The following is a 19,131-nucleotide window of genomic DNA, read 5'->3' on the forward strand; positions in this document are numbered from 1 at the left end:
CAGGTGTGGTCTCACCAATACCCTGCACACTTGGAGCAGGACTTCTCTTTTTTTCATTCTATCCCCCTTACAATAAAGGCCAACATTACATTTGCCTTCCTGACTACCTGAACCTGCAGACTAACTTTTTGTGTTTTATGCACAAACACCCTCAGGTCTCTCTGTCCTGTAGCACTTTGCAATTTTTCTCCATTTAAATTATAATTTGCTTTTCTATTATTTCTGCCAACATGGATAACGTCACCTTTTCCCATAGTATACTCCCTCTGACAAATTTTTGCCCACTCATTTACCCTGTCTATAGCCCTTTGCAGATTTTTTGTATCCTCAATTTGCTTTCTCACCCATCTTTGTATCATCAGCAAACTTGGCTACATTACACTCGGTCCTTCTTCCAAGTCATTAATATAGATTGTAAATAGTTGAGGACCCAGCACGGATACCTGCGGCACCTCACTGATGATCATTTGCCAACTGGAAAAAGACCAATTTATCCCGACTCTCTGTTTTCTGTTTGTTAATCAAATCTCTATCTATGCTAATGTACTGCCCCCAACCTGATGAGATTTTATCTTGTGCAGTAATCTCTTATGTGGCACTTTATCAAATGCCTTCTGGAAATCCAAATACACCACATCCACTGGTTCCGCCTTATCCACCCTGGTCATTACATTCTCAAAGAATTCCAGCAAATTTGTCAAACATGATTTCCCTTTCATAAAGCCATACTGACTCTGCTTGATTGAATCATGCTTTTCCAAATGTCCCGCTACTGCTTCCTTAATAATGCACTACAGCATTTTCCCAATAACAGATGTTAGGCTAACTGGTCTATAGTTTCATGCTTTTTGTCTGCCTCCTTTTTTAGAGAGAGGCGTTGCATTTGCAGTTTTCCAATCTGTTGGGACTGCCCCAGAATCCAGGGAATTTTGGTAGATTACAACTAATGTGTCCACTATCTCTGCAGCCACTTCTCTTATGACCCTACGATGTAAACCATCAGGGCAAGGTGACTTGTCTGCCTTTAGTCCCATTATTTTACCGAGTACTACTTCATTATGAATAGTTATTGAATTAATTGTTTCCCTCACTATAGCCCATTGATTATCCACTTCGGTATTACTCTCAGTGACCGAGTGTTTTACTCTAATTAAACTGATCTCGGACTGTTTCTGTCAGATATTAACTCCTGCACGGTCCCAGCAAACAATCCCCCTCCGATGTTGCTGCAGGATTGCTTTGTGAAGACGGTCTCATGGAGAGAAACATCCTGCACGGAATGATCCCAAATTGATCATCTCCAAGGAACAAGGCTTGCAGCTTTAATCATTCTCTGTCCTTTCCCCCCAGACCCAGTTCCATATTCTGATAAAAGTAAATTGGGAAAAGTGCACTTTGGTTTTGAAAGATTGAATTATTGCAGAGATCTGCGCATGCGCGGTTCAGCACCGCCCCCTGTGTCAATTTCCAGTGAGCACCCTCCCCTCCCCCAGCCCTGCCTGTGATCGCCATTCACTCAGTGAGCGGAAGAAGATGGTTTTAAACAGCCAGGAATGGAGACATCGCGGCCCCGGGGTAAGGCAGTGAGCAGCAGCCTCCTTAAAGCTGCGCCGTGCTTTGAGAACGGGTCCGCAGATCGGCTCAGAGATCGGCACTGAGTCCGGGGGGAGTTCAGGGAGTGTCAGCGGCTGTGTGCAAGAGGCAGAGTGGACCAAGAATCAGTGTCTGTGAGTGGGGGAAGGGAGAGTCCATTCTCGCGCTGTGTGTGGATAGTGTGCGTCCAGGGTAAGGGACACAGAATGGGCAGAATCTGCTATTTACAATCTGCTGCTTTCTCTCTCCAAACCAGTCATGGACGTTCCTGTTTTAGTTCCCTCGGGGGCTGTGTGTAAGGGGCAGAGTGGATCAGGAACTAGTTCAGGGACATGGTGTGAGTGGGGGAAAGGGGAGGCCATTCTCGGGCTTTGTGTGAACAGTGTAAGGTAGCAGAGAAAGTAAATCATCTCGGTCTTTCAAATCATTGCTGCTTTCTTTCCCCAAATCAGTAGTGAATGTTCCTGATTCAGTTCCAATCTAACCGTGTCTGTTGTTCTTGGATAGTGAGCAGTGGAAACACAGCCTGACAGTGAGGATGTGGGGAATTTCACAAAGTGCATCTTTTGCAGGCACCAGGAGAGGAGTGTGGGAGAAGATATTTTAAAGACCAGTTATATCGTTTCGGTGAGCTGAGTTCTCCAGAACCATGTTGCTGGTGGTCGAGAGATACATTGTTGCTCCCTCATATTCTCCCCCGCATCCACCTCTTAGAACTAATAATGTTCTCGAATTATTATTCTCAGAGCAAAATCTTCAGCCAGAACAAATGTGAGCTTTCCTCCACCCGGAACACAAGGAACAGTGCAGGCAGCTCCTTCTCACACACAGTAAGTAGATTATCACTCACAGTGTGCAGAGACACATAACCGGCCTCAATCCTGTTGTCACAAGCAGCAGAAGCTGTCAGTTCCACAGTGATCCGAAGTGGCAGAGTTACATTGCGAATCTTACAGCCACATGGAGTAGTATAAACACATGCTGTTTCACCATTGAAACAGATCACACTGACAGGTACATTAAACACACACACTTGCCAGAAACTGGCAGGTAGTGAATAAAAGACAATCATCTATCGGAAAAAATGTCCAATAGAACGTATAAACCACACTCGCATATCAGAAGCTGATGGGTACAGAGCAAAAGCCATATTCATGTTTCAGAATCTGACGGATTCAGTATTTAAACCCCCCGAACATACCAGAAGAAAACAGGTGCAGAATAAACCCCACATTCTTGTACCACAGACTGACAGATACAGTATACAACACACACACACATATATGAAAGTGACAGTAACAGAATAAAATCCCCACTTGCATATCGGAGAGTGACAGGTAAAGTGTAAATCCCATATGCACATATCGGAAATCTGAAAGGCAGTAAGTAAAATTGTTACTTGCATCGCAGAAACTGATAGGGACAGATCAAAACCCACAACCACACATCAGAAAAAATGACATGGAGAAGGCAAAATCTTCACTCACATATCAGAGAAATACAGGTTAAAAGTAAAATTGATTCTCATGTTCACACACCAGAGACTGGCAAATACAGAGTAAATTCCACATTCACATAGCAGGAACTGACAGGTATAGTCTAAAACACACAATCAAGTAGCAGGAACAAATAGGTACAATCTAACATAACAGAAACTGAGATGCACAGATTAAACCTCAACACACGCCAAAACCTGACAGTTACAGAAAAATATACACACTTGCATATCAGAGACTGAGTGATACAGTATAAAACCCACACTCACATATCAGAGGCTGACATATTACAATCCATTTTCCCATAACATAAATTGACATACAGTGACATGCCCAGACTCTCAAATCAGTAATTGACAGGTACAGGGTAAAGACCTCTCTTTCATTCCAGAAACTGACATGGACAAAGGAAAGTCCACTCATAATTAAGCAGAAACTGGCAGGTATAGAGTGAGGCCCACAATCACATGTCAGAACGTCACAGGTACAGAATAAAACCCAGACACCCATAACAGAAATGCAGAGATACAGAGAAAGATCCACACTCATAGCAGAGACAGATAGATGCAGAGTGAAACTCAGACTCATTTACCAGAGACCGACCGAGTCAGCATAAACACTCACCTCCATAACACAAATTGACAGTTAAAAAGTAAAACGAATACTCTATCAGGAATTGGTGGTACACAGTAAAACAATACTAATATACTGGAGAATGACGGGTCTGGAGTAGAGCTCACATTCACATAAGAGATGGACAGATACAGCGCAAAATACACATCACACACCAAGAATGGAAAGAAACATAGAAAATAGGTGCAGGAGCAGGATATTTGGCCCTTCGAGCCTGCACCGCCATTCAATATGATCATGGTTGATCATGCAACTTCAATACCCCACTCCCGCTTTCTCTCCCTATCCCTTGATCCCCTTAGCTGTAAGGGCCACATCTAACTCCCTCTTGAGTATGTCCAACGAACTGGACTCCACAACTTTCTGTGGTAGAGAATTGCATAGGTTTACCACTCTCTGGGTGAAAAAGTTTCTCCTCATTTCAGTCCGGTATGGCTTGCCCCTTATCCTTAGACTGTGATCCCTGATTCTGGACTTCCCCAACATCAGGAACATTCTTCCTGCATCTAACGTGTCCAGTCCTGTCATAATTTTATATGTTTCTATGAGATACCCTCTCATTCTTCTAAATTCCAGTGAGTGTAAGCCTAGCCGATCCAGTTTTTCTTCATATGTCAGTCCTGCCATCCCGGAAATTAGTCTGGTGAACCTTCGCTGCAGTCCCTCAATAGCAAGCACGTCCTTGCTCAGAATAAGAGACCAAAACTGTACACAATACTCAAGGTGTGGTCTCACCAAGGCCCTCTACAACTGCAGTAAGACCTCCCTGCTCCTACACTCAAATCCCCTCGCTATGAAGGCCTTCATGCCAGTTGCTTTCTTTACTGCCTGCTGTACCTGCATGCCTACCTTCAGTGAATTGATGTACCATGACACCCAGATCTCTTTGCACCTCCCATTTTACTAATCTATCACCATTCTGATAATCTGCCTTCCTGTTTTTGCCATCAAAGTGGATAACCTCAATTTATCCACATTATACTGCATCAGCCATGCATTTGCCATTCACCTAACGTGTCCAAGTTACCCTGCAGCCTCTTAGCATCCTACTCACAGCTCACACTGCCACCCAGCTTAGTATCATCTGCAATCTTGGAGATATTACCTTCTATTCCATCATTGAAATCATTAATATATATTGTAAATATATGGGATCCCAGCACTGAACCTTGCGGCACCCCACTAGTCACTGCCTGCCATTCTGAAAAAGACCCGTTTATTCCTACTCTTTGCTTCCTGTCTGAAAACCGGTTCTCTATCCACGTCAATACATTACCCCCAATACATTGTGCTTTCATTTTGCACAATAATCTCTTGTGTGGGACCTTGTCAAAAGGTTTTTGAAATTCCAAATACACCACATCCACTGGTTCTCCCTTATCCACTCTACTAGTTACATCCTCAAAAAACTCTCGAAGATTTGTCAAGCATGATTTCCCTTTCATAAATCCAAGCTGACTTGGACCAATCCTGCCACTGCTTTCCAAATGATCTGCTATTACATCTTTAATAATTGATTCCAGCATTTTCCCCACCACCGATGTCAGGCTATAATTCCCTGTTTTCTTTCCCCGTCCTTTTTTTTTAAAGTGGGGTTACATTAGCTACCCTCCAATCTATAGATACTGGTCCATAGTCCATGGAATTCTGGAAAATGAACACCAATGCATCTACCATTTCTAGGGCCACTTCTTTAACTACTCTGGGATACCGACTATCAGTCCCTGGGGATTTATTGGCCTTCAGTCCCATCAGTTTCCCTCCAACCATTTCCTGACTAATAAGGATTTCCCTCAGTTCCTCCTTCCCGCTAGATCCTCGGGAGGTTATTTGTGTCTTCCTTAGTTATGACAGAACCAAAGTATTAGTTCAATTGGTCTGCCATTTCCTTGTTCCCCATTATGAATTCACCTGATTCTGACTTCCAAGGGACCACATTTGTCTTCATTAATCTTTTTCTCTTCACATATCTATAGAAGCTTTTGCAGTCAGTTTTTAATGTTCCCTCCAAGCATACTCTCATAGTCTATTTTCCCTCTCCTAATTAGACATTTAGTCCTCCTCTGCTGAATTCTAAATTTCTCCCAGTCCTCAGGTTTGCTGCTTCTACAGGCCAATTTATATGCCTCTTCCTTGGATTTAACACTGTCCCTAATTTCCCTTGTTAGCCACGATTGAGCCACCTTTTCGGTTTTATTTTTATGCCAGACAGGGATGTACAGTAGTTATAATTCATCCATGTGATCTTTAAATGTCTGCCATTGCCTATCCACCGTCAACCCTTTAAGTATCATTCGCCAGTTTATCCCAGCCAAATCACGTCTCATACCACTGAAGTTTCCTTTAAGTTCAGGACCCTAGTCTCTGAATTAACTGTGTCGCTCTCCAGCTTAATGAAGAATTCTACCATATTATGGTCACTTTTCCCCAAGGGGCCACGCGTGACCAGATTGCTAATTAATCCTCTCTCGTTGCACAAGGCCTAGCCTAGGATGGCCGGCTCTCCAGTTGGTTCCTCGACATATTGGTCTAGAAAACCATCCCTTATACACTCCAGAAAATGCTCCTCCACAGTATTGCTACAAGTTTGGTTAGCACAATCAATATCTAGGTTATGGTCACCCATGATAACTGCTGTACCCTTATTGCACGCGTCACTAATTTCCTGTTTGATGCCATCACCAACCTCCCTACTACTGTTTGGTGGTCTGTACACAACCCCAACGAACGTTTTCTGCCCTTTGGTGTTTCGCAGCTCTACCCATGTAGATTCCACATCATCCTAGCCAATGTCCTTCCATACTATTGCATTAACTTTCTCTTTAACCATTAACACTTCCCCACCTCCTTTTCCTTTCTGGCTATCCTTTCTGAATATTGAATACTACAGAATGTAGTGTTCCCAGCCTTGGTTATCTTGGAGCCATGTCTCTGTAATCCCAATTACATCATATCCGTTAACAGCTATCTGTGCAGTTAATTCGTCCAACTTATTACGAATGCTTCTCGCTTTGAGACTCAGAGCTTTCAGGCTTTTGTTTTTTAAACACTCTTTGTCCTTTTAGAATTATGTTGTAATGTGGCCCTTTTTGATACAGAATGAAACACACATGCAATTAACATAAATTGACAGGTACAGGATAAAATCCACCTCTCGTATCAGAAACTAACATGCAGAGTAAAACCCTCATCCACATACCAGAGATGGACAGCTACAGAGGCAAATCCACACTCCCATACCAGACACCCACTATATAAGAAAATAAGAACAAAAGAAATGGGAGCAGGAGTAGGCATACGGCCCCTCGAGCCTGCTCCACCAATTAATACGATCTTGGCTGATCCGATCATGGACTCAGGACCACTTCCCTGCCCGCACCCCATAACCCCTTATTCCATTATCAGTTAAGACAATGTCTATCTCTGTCTTAAATATATTCAATGTCCCAGCTTCCACAGGTCTCTGAGGCAGCGAATTCCACAGCTTTATAACGCTATGAGAGAAGAAATTACTCCTCACCTCAGTTTTAAATGGGGGGCCCCTTATTCTAAGATTATGCCCCCTAGTTCTAGTCTCCCCGATCAGTGAAAACATCCTCTCTGCTACCACCTTGTCAAGCCCCCTTGTTATCTGATACGTTTCGATAAATCACCTCTCATTCGTTCTTCTGAATTCAATAAGTAGAGGCCCAACCTCCTCAATCTTTTCTCATTAGTCAACCCCTCATCTCCGGAATCAACCCAGTGAACCTTCTCTCAACTTCCTGCAAAGCAAGTATATACTTTCATAAATGTGGAAACCAAAACTGCACGTAATATTCCAGGTGTCGCCTCACCAATAACTTGTATAACTGTAGCAAGACTTCCCTGCTTTTATACTCCAGCCCCTTTGCAATAAAGGCCAAGATTAAGTTGGCCTTCCTAATCACCTGCTTTACCTGCATACTAACCTTTTGTGTTTCATGCACAAGTACCCCCAACTCCTGCTGTACTGCAGCACTTTGCAATCTTTCTCCATTTAAATAATAACTTGCACTTTGATTTTTTTTCTGCCATAATGCATGACCTCACACTTTCCAACATTATACTCCATCTGCCAAATTTTTGCCCACTCACTTAGCCTGTCTATGTCCTTTTACAGATTATGTGTGTTCTCCTCACACATTGCTTTTCCTCCCATCTTTATATCGGCAGCAAACTTGGCTACTTTACAGTCGGTCCCTTCTTCCTAGTCGTTAATATAGATTGTAAATAGTTGGGGTCCCAGCACTGATTCCTGCGGCACACCACTAGTTACTGATTGCCAACACAAGAATGAACATTTATCCCCACTCTCTGTTTTCTGTTAGTTAGCCAATCCTCTATCCATGCTTATATATTATCCCCAGCCCCGTGAACTTTTATCTTGTGCAGTAACCTTTTATGTGGCACCTTGTCAAATGCCTTCTGGGAGTCCAAATACACCACACCCACTTTATCCACCCTGTTCATTACATGCTCAAAAAATTCCAGCAAATGTGTCAAACTTAACTTCCCCTTCATAAATGCATGCTGACTGCCTGACCGAATTATGCTTTTCCAAATGTCGTGCTACTGCTTCTTTAAGAATGAACTCTTCAACATTTTCCCAACCACAGATGTTAGGCGAACTGGTCTATAGTTTCCTGCTTTTTTTCTGCCTCATTTTTAACCGAGTGTGGCTCTCAGTCCCAGGGCAATACCGAGTTCGGCTCTCAGTCCCCGGGCAACACCGAGTGCGGCTCTCAGTCCCCGGGCAACACCGAGTGTGGTTCTCAGTCCCCGGGCAACACCGAGTGTGGTTCTCAGGCCCCGGGCAACACCGAGTGCGGCTCTCGGTCCCCGGGCAACACCGAGTGCGGCTCTCGGTCCCCGGGCAACGCCGAGTGCGGCTCTCGGGACCCGGGCAACACCGAGTGCGGCTCTCGGGACCCGAGCAACACCGAGCGCGGCTCTCGGGCCCCGGGCAACACCGAGTGCGGCTCTCGGGCCCCGGGCAACACCGAGTGCGGCTTTCCGTCCCCGGGCAACACCGAGCGTGGCTCTCAGGCCCCGGGCAACACCGAGTGCGGCTCTCGGGCCCTGAGTCAGAGCCACTGGGCCCGCCACCAGCAACCCCTGAGGCAGCACCTCCCCCACACCAGGAAAACAACAACTGACATTTATACAGCAGGCCCAGCAATTCCCAGCCGCTCTGTATCAGGTGGGCGCTGGATGTGGAAGTCACTCACTGGCCTCCTGGGTGGGTCTGTTTATTACATCAGTTTGAGCTGGATGGAGAGGGGGAGAAGCTGCTGGGTTTCACCCCCAGTACTTCTGGGCCCAGTGGGAACAACAATTTCCCATGTGGGCCTGTCGAGGGAGGTGTGTTCCCTTCCCTGAAGGACAGTACTGACCCAGATGTGTTTTTACGACAATCCGGCAGCTTTCATGGTCACTTTTTTCTAGTGCCGGCCCAACAAGTGACCAGATTCATTAAGCTCAATTTCACAATCTGCCTTTGTGTATTTGTGGGTTCTCTCTCACACTCCCTTTTTCCTGTTTGAAATTCATTTTACAGCGTGTTAAAAGGGGAGGATTTGTCACTGGAAGCTCAAACCAAACATCACCTCAAGATCTGACAGTCACTCCCTACATCGCGACTGGAATATCATCAGCTTTTGACCATGGAGGCAGAAGGCACCGTTCACAGTGAGGAGAAATGGTACACGTGCTCTGTGTGTGGACAAGGCTTCAGCCGATCGTCCAAACTGGAGAGACACAAGTTCAGTCACACTGGGGAGAAACCGGGTAAATGTGGGGATTGTGGCAGACGTTTCAACTCCCAGTCCCAGCTGGAAACACATCGGCGAGGTCACACTGAGGAGAGGCCGTTCACCTGCTCCGACTGTGGGAAGGGATTCACTGTGTCATCCGACCTGCGGACACACCAGCGAGTTCATACTGGGGAGAGGCCGTTCACCTGCTCCGACAGTGGGAAGGGATTCACTCATTCATCCGACCTGCGGACACACCAGCGAGTTCACACTGGGGAGAGGCCGTTCACCTGCTCCGACAGTGGGAAGGGATTCACTCATTCATCCGACCTGCGGACACACCAGCGAGTTCACACTGGGGAGAGGCCGTTCACCTGCTCTGACCGTGGGAAGGGTTTCACTCTGTCATACCACCTGCTGACACAGCAGCGAGTTCACGTGGTGGAGAGACCATTCCCCTGCTCTGAATGTGGAAAGAGATTCACTTGCTTATCCGCACTACTGATACACCAGCGAATTCACACTGGGGAGAGGCCGTTCACCTGCTCCGAATGTGGGATGGGATTCACGACCTCATCCAACCTGCTGAGCCACCAGCGAGTTCACAAGTGACTGCAGGGGTTCGAATCTGCTATTAATAGAAACATAGAAACATAGAAAATAGGAGCAGGAGTAGGCCATTCGGCTCTTCTAGCCTGCACCGCCATTCAATGAGTTCATAGCTGAACATGCAACTTCAATACCCCATTCCTGATTTCTCGCCATACCCCTTGATCCCCCTAGTCGTAAGGACTTCATCTAACTCCTTTTTAAATATGTTTATTGAATTGGCCTTAACAACTTTCTGTCGTAGAGAAGTCCACAGGTTCACCACTCTCTGGGTGAAGAAGTTCCTCCTCATCTCGGTTTAAAATGGCTTACACCTTAAACTTAGACTGTGTCCCCTGGTTCTGGACTTCCCCAACATTGGGAACATTCCTCCTGCATCCAACCTGTCTAACCCATCAGAACATTAAACGTTTCTATGAGGTCCCTTCTCATTCTTCAGAACTCCAGTGAATACAAGCCTAATTGATCCAGTCTTTCTTGATAGGTCAGTCCCGCCATCCCGGGAATCAGTCTGGTGAACCTTCGCTGCACTCCCTCAGTAGCAGGAATGTCCTTCCTCAGGTTAGGAGACCAAAACTGTACACAATACTCCAGGTGTGGTCTCACCAAGGGCCTGTACAACTGTAGAAACACCTCCCTGCCCCTGTACTCAAATCGCCGCGCTATGAAGGCCAACATGCCATTTTCTTTCTTAACCGCCTGCTGTACCTGCATGCCAACCTTCAATGACCGATGTACCATGACACCCAGGTCTCTTTGCACCTCCCCTTTTCCTAATCTGTTACCATTCAGATAATAGTCTGTCTCTCTGTTTTTACCACCAAAGTGGATAACCTCACATTTATCCACATTATACTTCATCTGCCATGCATTTGCCCACTCACCTAACCTATCCATATCGCTCTGCAGCCTCATAGCATCCTCCTCGCAGCTCACACTGCCACCCAAGTTAGTGTCATCCGCAAATTTGGAGATACTACATTTAATCCCCTCATCTAAACCATTAATGTACACTGTAAACAGCTGGGGCCCCAGCAAAGAACCTTGCGATATCCCACGAGTCACTGCCTGCCATTCTGAAAAGTCCCTATTTCCTCCTACTCTTTGCTTCCTGTCTGACAACCAGTTCTCAATCCATGTCAGCACAATGTGAATGTTTAAAAATGTATAGAGACATTGAAGTTGAGAACGTGGAAATTGTATAGGGACATTATAAGCTAACAAAGAATTCATGGAGGAATAGCCATGACATCTCAGACTCGAGACTGCGAAATGTTGCAACACTAACACATATTGAAACAAAACCCACAGCTTGCAGAAAAACCTCAAGGTCTTATTAAATCATGTTATTAACCTGAAACATTAACAGAAGGTCTTTGTTTAAAATCAGACCATACTTAGGTCGGCGTATGAGTGGACAAAGGGAAAGAGGGATCAAAAGAGATAGGCTGAACTAGGATGTCACTCTAGCCCTATCTTGTTAACTTTTGCCAAAAATGTATAACCATCGTGCCTTTACAATGTAACGTCACTTTGTCCGTAGGAAGTGGGTGCGTTTAAACAGACTTGCATTCCTTCTGTCTGATAAGGTTCCCGATCGGGATTTGCTTTTTAAATAAAAGCTTGCTTTGTTTAAAGCACAAACGGTATTCGTTTCAGTAATTTTGCTGAACCAGATTGAGGTAAAATAATCCACATTTACATTTGGTGTCAGAAGTGGGATCACAACGGACGACTGCCGAAAATTTTCGAATTAAGAGCCAGACGAGCCTTGGACAAGACGAGGGGAAAGTGGCCACTGGAGTCAGTATGATTTCAATACTGCTCCAGTTTCCCCTGGTTTCAAAAGTCTGAGGAAAGTTTAGCCACTCGCTGGTTCTCAGATAGTGTCTGAACGAGTTCCAGGACAATCTGGTGAATACCTTTCAAACTTAGAATAGAGATAGAGGTCGGGAAATTGCGCAGTGACGCAAACCAAGAGGCGACTTGGAAAGATAGGTTAGAATAGGTAAGTCTGCCTGGGTTCAAAGCCCAGAGCCTGCCTGGGTTCGAAGCCCAGTGTCTCTGTGGGTTTGAGGCCCAGTAGATTCGTGCGGCGACACGGAAAGTAGGGATAGTTAGAGCTAAATAGGGATAGATGAACAATCATGGATCCCAAAATTATTAGGAAAGAAAAGAGACTCTTATGAATGCTTGTTTTAAATGAGAAATGCTTGTGTGATTTGTACTGTGTAAAAAAAAAAGCTGGGGAGTTGTGGTTTGTTTTAGCTCCACCCACTTTTTCAAACAGAATGAAAGTTTCTTTTAACACTTGGTAGTGTTGTCCTGTATGTGGGAAGTTTAAGAGTGTGAACCTGATTGAATTACGTATATTCGGATGATAAGTTACGGAGCCAGGAAATGCACAAAGGATAGGTTTGTTGAGTAAAAAAAAAAGAAAAAAATACATGGTCCCGGTGGTTAAAAAACAAAGGATTTGACATGCTCACTTACTTGTTGAAAGAAAACATTCAGAGAAGGCACAGCAAAACAACTGAGATGGATTCAAAAGGATTCAAAAAAAATATTATATTAAATAACACGACCTTGAGGCTGGAACAATTGAGATAACGAAAAGCAGTCCACAGCCTACGTGCCAGACTTCTCTCTATTTATGGAAAAGACAAAAAAAAAGTAGCGTACTAAATAGGTGCTGAAAGAAAAAAAAAATTTCTGAGATTTTAAATTATGAGAAAAATTCCACTGCAGTCTTAAAATAAAATCACTCCTGTCCAGTTGGCAGAAAAACTCCATTAAATTAGGGCTTTCATTGACAGAAGGAGGACATATTAAAAACCGTAGACGTCTTAAAGAAAGAGTTTCACTGGGACCTCTGAGAAATGTATCGATAGACGACTTAGTTAAAATGGCTGGCTTTGTGTTGACCGAGGCTGATGACGAAATTGAATTTCAGTAAACAAATGTGTGGTCTCGTTTTAAATCAATTAAAAAAATATATATATCTTTGGCAAGTACTTGAATAAGAAGTTAAACATTTTTGGAGTTTAATCAAATGCTGCCTTTCCTGATGAAAATATTTTTTTTTCCACATGGTTAAGTGAAGTCACGTAATGACATCAGGTCTTCTTACAAATCTATAAAGGAGTTAACCCTTTCCATTGAAAGCCATTTCATACTGAACATTATCAATTAGTATTTCTTAGTAGAAAAAAGACTCACCTAACAGAGGAATGGTGCGATAGTCAGAATAAAAATAAAAACAGAACTAGCTTATGTAATAATACTTGCCTGATACAATAAAGAAATAGATCCTCAAACAAAACAAATTGAAGAGTTAAAAGGCTAAGATAAATAAGTTGAAAGGGATCCACAAACCCAACTTAACCCTGACCTCCGATTTCACGGAGTGACCTCGACATGCACGGATATAATGCAGAATCAAGGGACCTGTGGGCCCTGGTAAAGCAAACCCTGAGCCCAACTGAGCATGCCCGAATTCTAACTCACCTAGGACGGGCTACTCATGATGTATTAGTGGTTGCTCACCCTAACGATGTCCAGGATCGCCTAAACTCTATCTTTATTGCTCTCACCACGACCCTTCAGAAGCCCATCAGTATGGAGCCGCCTCGGGTGGAAGGACCAAAACCCGACCCAAGGGGATACCAGATGGAACTGCAGTATTGCGTGCAGGGTTGGGTGGATAAACGGGAATACGGTTATATCAAACAGCCAAATGGCCCGTGCCCTGCTAATTACGGACCGCCCTACTGTCCCCGGCATTGTATGGGAAGAGGTCGAGTCTCGGAAAACGAGATGGATGCTTTATTTGTGGGCAAAAAGGACATTGGAATAGAAATTGTCCCTCCCATCGGCACGAAAAAGGAAGAGGAGGAAGAGGAGGGGGGCAAGGGGGGAGAGGACGTGGATCTTACATTAACTTCTCCCAGAACAACCCCTTTGGCCAACCGTCCCTCTATTCGTATTGACTACGCAGGGACCCTCTCCGGATGACGAACCGATGATATTGTTAAAAATTCGGAATGAGTGGCAACCCTTCTTTATAGATATGGGAGCTTTCATGTCTTCTGTCCAATCAAAGCTTAACCTCCCCGCCTTTACTGAAACACAGGACTGTCAGGATTCCTGGGACAAGTCTCGACATTCCCGGTGTCAGAACCGGTTAAAATGGGTTACCAGAAAGAATTGGTGGAACATCGATTTGTTATCACAACCAATCTGGACTGTAACTTGATGGCTAGAGACCTCCTTTGCAAATTCCAGTTGCATTTGGAGTGTGGAGATGATGGGATTATTGTAAAACAGGGAACCCTTAAGCAGCAGTATAATACCACTAGAATCACTAAGTGGTGGTCTCTGGACCTGCCGCAGGCACCCTCTCACGTGACCCTAGCACGCGATCCCAGTGGAAAGAATCAGGACCTGCAGACCTTTTATCAGGATCACGAAGGGGAAGTGAAGGAAATTCTATTAAGGGCTAGAGTGACTGGACAGGAAGGGAAGGCAGATTTTGTGGAAATGGACAGCCCCCAACAGTGGCACCACATATTACTCGAAGTATTACCTCCTCACCACGCTAATGATTTGGGAGTTATGGTGTGCCAGGCTATAGACGAGGCTGACCCTTCCAGCCGGGATGTGCAAATTGTAAAACATGGCCGAACAGTCCAATTCAACGGAGACCCCGAGAAGGTCTTAACGATTCTGCAGCATCATACTGGCTCTGACATACCTGACTATGTGGATCCTCATGTGTGGGCAGAGGACCCCTCCCAAGTGGGTTATACTCCCATTGATCCGATTGAGATCCCAGTGCAGTGCAATGTGGACAGTACCCACTGAAATCACAGGCAATACCGAGTATCCACCGAGCTTTGGAGACTAGCCGAGTCGAACCAATTTGCCAGTTTCCAGTCCCTAGCACGGCTAAATAAATGCGACAGTGGTTGGGGTTGATCAATTACTGCAGACCCTGGATCCCTAATGTTGCCCTGATGACGAAACACCTCACCACGTATACAAATAAGTAAGGCAGCTTTGAAATAGAAACCGCAGACGTCCAAGCCTTTAAGGAACTAAAGACAGCCCTGCTGCAAGCTCCGGCTTTGGGCCGGCCCCTCTATGACCGGCCCTTTCAACTGTATTGAACAATTCTGAAAGACTGTGCTACCGTTGTCTTAACACTTCTCACTCAGTAGCTGCCCTCCTGGGCCAACTGCAGACTCAACACCTTACCATGGCCAGGCAAAGCAGATCTGAGATCTACTTACGAAACAATCCTAAGCTGACCTTTCGGCTCTGTACTGCAATTAATCCGGCCTAATTTTCTTACTGAGCCGCCCCAAGATGAGGAAGAACCCAGTCATGATTGTTTATCTTTAATTCAAGAGGCCACATCAGTCAGGGAAGGTTTAGTTGATGTACCAACTGAAGATCCAGACTGTATTATGTATGTTGACGGAAGTTCTTCTATTAATCTCAGGATACGCCATAGTAAACCAGGAGAAACAGGTCTTGGAATCTGCCGCTTTTGAAACCGCCTTTTCTGCCCGACAAGCTGAACTATTCACCGTCACCCGAGCCTGTATCTTGGCCAAAGACCTCAAAGTCAATATCTACACCGACTCTAGGTATACCTTTGGGATGGCCCATGATTTCTGACAATTATGGAAAAATAGGGGATTCCTAACCTCACAGGCGAATGAGATATCCCATGAGCAACTAGTATCTGAATTGGTTCAAGCGCTCATGCTCCCCAAGTGTATTGCCGTTGTTAAATGTACCACCCACACCACCGGAAAATCTCCGGTTGATATAGGGTACCAGTGTGCTGACAACGAGGCTAAACAGTCCTCTCGTGACCAACAGATGTTAGTGCCCAAAATGATGAGACAGACTAAAAATCCTGCGAAGGATAAGTTAGCCTCGGAAAAACCAATGCCAACCATCCAAGATGTTATAAAAGCACATGAGGACGCTCCTGAAAAAGATAAACTGTTGTGGAAATATTATGGATGTACGTATGGCAATGTTTCTAAACTCTGGACCACTCCCGCGGAACAGACTCGCATGTCTGACGAGTTGGCTCTATGGGTTATTGAATGTGTGCATTTTGCGACTCATTGTGGAGCAAGGACCACGAGTGATACACTTTTGGCTACTTGGTGGCACCCCAGACTCCAGGCGCTCGCCCAGAACATCAGTAGTCGTTGCCTGGTTTGCCAGCAACATAATCCAGGGAAGGGAGTCCCCTTTGATTGGGGTAAAATGCCCATACCCGAAAGTCCCTTTGAGACATTTCAGTTGGACTATATTGAGTTGCAGAAGTTCAGTGTTACAAATATGTGTTAGTAATAGTAGATGTGTTTAGCAGATGGATTGAAGCCGACCCTACCCTGGATAATAAGGCTCAAACTGTTGTTACGGTGTTAATGAGGGAAATTGTTCCTAGATATGGTATCTCAGCTCGACTGATGACCACCTATGTTCTTTCTTTGACTCAGGCTCTGTGACTAGCTCACAACCAGGTTCAAGATGCTCACCTCGACCTCTCAGTTTTACCCGAATTGTCCCTCGTGGCACCAGGGAATTATGGATTTGGAAGGGATTAGAGCCACAACAGGAGGGGCCTTTTCAGGTGTTACTCACTACCCCCACTGCAGCCAAGGTTGAGGGGAAAAGTGCCTGGGTTCACCTGCATTACTGCAAGCTCACCACCCTCTAACGAACCTATTTTACTGGTTATTCTAACTCCTGTTTCTGTTCCAGACCTCCTCTTCTCCGTTGGTATCCGAATTGGAACGTCACCAGTTTGAACTTTTACCCGTAGTGATAAACAGCCAGCTACACCGACGGTGACCTGAGAAGAGAGACGGGAAAACTGAACTCTTTTATTCAGCAAAATAATTGCACTATTTATCTGAATCCTGAGTCATAAGATGCAACTGTGTCTGTATGCCACAGCCTGTATAATAGTTTTGATATATGACAGTTTCAGCGCATGGGAGGGGAGACAGAGAAGAGAGCTCCATGTAAGCACCTTTTTGTACATGTCTTATGTTTATGCGCAAAATGGGAACTTTTCTAGATGTTGGGTGTGTTCACATCTCCCTATACATTCCAAAGGGGGAATGACTTTGCGCCCCGTTCCACTAACCCGAACAGAGACTGTCAGATGGATTCAGAGCCAAACTATCACGAAAGGAGGTGGGGCAATACAATTAGCGAGACATTCCAGGGATGGTACCAAACAACCTACGACCGTGGAAAGGAACCCCCATTCTTAGCCCTGACCAATACCTCGAGGATTGGGAGGCCAACCGGGGACATATGTCTAACCCGAAATTACACCAGTAACAAGGGACATATCATAGGGTACAGCAAATGCCCACACAGTCTCAACATCACCACAGGTGCACGCGTCACCATCCTCTCTCACCTTCCGAATAAAACAAGTGGAGGTTTGATGACAAGGTTAGCAAACTCTCGTGGTCAAGGGCTCCCGAGTTATGATCCAACGAACGAAAGAACTACTCGACACTAACAACAGTATGATTCAGGAAATAGAGTGTGAATGGATGAATGCGATACTCCTAGAATGATCCTAAGTGTTATCATGGAATGATAAAAGGGGGGCATGTGAATGTTTAAAAATGTATAGTGACATTGAACTTGAGAACGTGGGAATTGTATAGGGACAGTATAAGCTAACAAAAAATTCATGGTAAAATAGCCATGACATCTCAGACTCGAGACTGCGAAATTTTACAACACTAACACATATTGAAACAAAACCCACAGCTTGCAGAAAAACCTCAAGGTCTTATTAAATCATGTTATTAACCTGAAACATTAACAGAAGGTCTTTGTTTAAAATCAGACCATACTTTGGTCGGCTTATGAGTGGACAAAGGGAAAGAGGGATCAAAAGGGATAGGCTGAACTAGGATGTCACTCTAGCCCTATCTTGTTATCTTTTGCCGAGAATGTAGAACCGTCGTCCCGTTACAATGTAACGTCACTTTGTCCGTAGGAAGTGGGTGCGATCTATCAGAGTTGCATTCCTTCTGTCTGACAGGGTCCCCGATCGGGATTTGCTTTTTAAATAAAAGCTTGCTTTGTTTAAAGCACAAGCGGTATTCGTTTCAGAATTTTTGCAGAACCAGATTGAGAGAAAATAATCCACATTTACACCCTCACTGTAAGACTCTTATATACCCCACACCACTCACTGTAACAATGATACACCCCACACCACTCACTGCAACACTGATAGAGCACATACTGCTCGCTGCTGCACCGATATATCCCACACCCCTCAGTGTAATACTGACATAGTCCACACCCCTCACTGTAATATCCTGATATACCCAAAACCCTCACTGGAACAATGATATACCTCACACGTCTCAAGGTAACTTATTGACATACAACACACCGCTCACTGTAAAATTGATATACCCCACATTCCTCACTGAAACACACTGATGCACCCCAAACCCCTCACTGTAACACTGATGTCCCCCACATACCTCACTGTAACATACAGATACACCCCAAACTCCTCACTGTAACACTGATAATTCCCACCCCCCACCCACTGCAACACTGATATACCCCACACCCCTCCCTATAACACTGATATAGCCCACACCCCTAATTGTAACACTGATATACCCCACACCCCTCAATGTAACAATCATAGACCCCACACCCATAACTGCAACACACCGATAAAGCACACACCACTCACTGGAACACTCATATACCCGACACCACTTACTTTAACGCATCGATATATACCACACCCCTCACTGTAATGCACTTAAACACCCCATACCCCTCACTCTAAAATTCAGGTAAAAACCATGCCCCTCACTGGAACACTGATATACACCACACCACTCACTGTAACACTGATATACCTCAAATCCTTCACTGTAACACTGATATAGCCCACGCCCCTCACCATAACACTGATATACCCCACACCATTCACTGTGTTA

General features: G+C 44.9%; 1 long non-coding RNA gene across 1 annotated transcript; it reads left to right on the forward strand.

Moving 5' to 3' along the window:
• The first annotated feature begins 1,492 nt into the window (after nt 1-1,492).
• LOC139243970 (uncharacterized) lies at nt 1,493-9,365 on the forward strand. The gene is made up of 3 exons (XR_011589810.1): nt 1,493-1,575; nt 2,340-2,423; nt 9,301-9,365. It is a non-coding gene; the product is annotated as an uncharacterized lncRNA (long non-coding RNA).
• The last annotated feature ends 9,766 nt before the right edge of the window (nt 9,366-19,131 follow it).

This window comes from Pristiophorus japonicus, unplaced genomic scaffold (genome assembly GCF_044704955.1).
Source record: "Pristiophorus japonicus isolate sPriJap1 unplaced genomic scaffold, sPriJap1.hap1 HAP1_SCAFFOLD_194, whole genome shotgun sequence".
NCBI classification, from domain to species: Eukaryota; Metazoa; Chordata; class Chondrichthyes; family Pristiophoridae; genus Pristiophorus; species Pristiophorus japonicus.